This window comes from Haematobia irritans, chromosome 3 (assembly GCF_050003625.1).
Source record: "Haematobia irritans isolate KBUSLIRL chromosome 3, ASM5000362v1, whole genome shotgun sequence".
Taxonomy (NCBI): Eukaryota; Metazoa; Arthropoda; class Insecta; order Diptera; family Muscidae; genus Haematobia; species Haematobia irritans.
Genome location: NC_134399.1, coordinates 26,524,613 through 26,526,747, shown reverse-complemented (window position 1 = coordinate 26,526,747; position 2,135 = coordinate 26,524,613). Strand labels below are relative to the sequence as shown.

General features: G+C 35.1%; 1 long non-coding RNA gene across 1 annotated transcript; it reads right to left on the bottom strand.

Moving 5' to 3' along the window:
* Window positions 1-791: 791 nt before the first annotated feature.
* LOC142230022 (uncharacterized) lies at window positions 792-1,789 on the bottom strand. The gene is made up of 2 exons (XR_012720556.1): window positions 1,611-1,789; window positions 792-1,278 (listed from the first exon to the last, which is right to left on the bottom strand). It is a non-coding gene; the product is annotated as an uncharacterized LOC142230022 (long non-coding RNA).
* Between the last annotated feature and the right edge of the window lie 346 nt (window positions 1,790-2,135).

Genomic DNA, 2,135 nt, shown 5'->3' with positions numbered 1-2,135 from the left:
TGATTCCACCAGCGTACAAACCACACCAAACAGTGCATTTTTCGGGATGCATGGGCAGTTCTTGAACGGCTTCTGGTTGCTCTTCACTCCAAATGCGGCAATTTTGCTTATTTACGTAGCCATTCAACCAGAAATGAGCCTCATCGCTGAACAAAATTTGTCGATAAAAAAGCGGATTTTCTGCCAACTATTCTAGGGCCCATTCACTGAAAATTCGACGTTGTGGCAGATCGTAAGTCTATTCATGATGAAATGTCAAAGCATACTGAGCATCTTTCTCTTTGACACCATGTCTGAAATCCCACGTGATCTGTCAAATACTAATGCATGAAAATCCTAACCTCAAAAGAATCACCCTTTATTTTAGTTTATTCAAATTTATATTTTGCAAATAAATGAACACCTAAAAAAAAACAAAAAAATTATGTAGGAGGGTCATTTTCACTGTGACTCATTGTAGGTCAAATTTATTATGTCTTGATCGTCCATTGATTTAGGATGCAAATACTCTTGCTACCAAATACGCTTGCCTATGAGAAAAACCATAACGATCACGCAAAAAGAGCTTGATTTTATGATCTAATTCCTTTATACATTCTAGAAATGTATAAGCAAAGCCATTGAATTAGATTTTAGTATACATTTAATTAGCAATTATTTACATACATATTTATAGAAAAAAATAAAATAATAAATGATAATGTCAAATGTGGCTTTCTATTTAAGTATTACACACATACACTTGTACATACGCCCCTTTCTGTTGATGAGAAACTTGAAAACTAAATAAATATCACTAAAATCCATTTATTTCCATTTCTCTTTGTTCATTTTTCACTTTTTCTTTTCCACAATTACATACTATACATAAATTCTACGTTGTTTGTTTTTGTTTATATTTTTTTGCTTTTTATTTCATTTCATGATGAATGCACACAAGTGCTCTGCTAGCGTCGCCGATTTTCTGTTTATCGCAATAATAACACACAGCAACAACAATAACAACAGTAAGAAATTGTGGTTCGTAGAAAACCAAAAACGAATATTAAGCAACACATACGTTCGGTGGTTTTCGGATTTAATCGTTTCCTTTGGTTAGCCCTAGCACATCTTCATCATCATCATCAACGGTAAAGTAGTTGGTTAGCCCCAGCGTTGGTGTCGTGGCAATTTCTTACGATAACACCAAAAACGGCGGCAACGACGCCTATGGATGAAAACCAAGTACACCCATAATGGCCACAAGAGTATAGGTGTGGGGATATGTATGTAGAAGGTCTTGGCGATTTTATTATTGTAGGAAAACAAATCACACACAGAAAAACAAAAACAGAAACGTTATTACGCAAATTGTGCAAAATCTCGATGAGAGCAGCACACATTAATGAAAGCAATGAAGATAATGATAACATTAATAATACAAAAATGATGATTAAGCTTTATCACCACCCATCAATCGTTACTCATCTGCTAGATGGTCAAAAACAAAAATCATTTATTACGTGTCAATTAGCCAATTAGCATGGGGGCTGACTTATTTTCAGACGACTCGACTCATTACCCGCCTATTCCCACATCCGTTTAGTACTTGCAAATGTATGGATACATACATATTCATAGAATTAGTTGTTGTTATCCATGTTTTCTTCATTCTCCTGTTGTTCGTTCTAAGAATATCACAAAATTATAACAAACATGGCCGTCGATGTTTTATTGTTTCCCTTCAAAACGGAAACTATATATTTACTGAATATCATGCTCTGTTTCATTTCCCGTATTTTCTTTTGGTTGGCTTCGTTGTTTGGCGACTGCTCAGCATCGCCAATACCGCAATAACGGCGTCATCGAAACAACAGTCACAGCCTTGTGCATAGTGTCAATAGGCAACTGAATTTATTTCATATCCATTTTTGTATTTGCTTTTTTCATTGTCCCCATGTGTAACTATGGGGTGTAAATATGTCAATAGATTAGTTTTGTTTCGTGTTTGTATGCATGAATGTTTCCCAATTTGCATTAAGTGCCTTGTAGTAGAGATTCAGTGAATGCAAGCAAACAGTGGTGTATCATCTCATGCATGATGCAGTGGTTGAAATATGGACCTTCAATTTACAGTAGATAACGGTTATGAGATA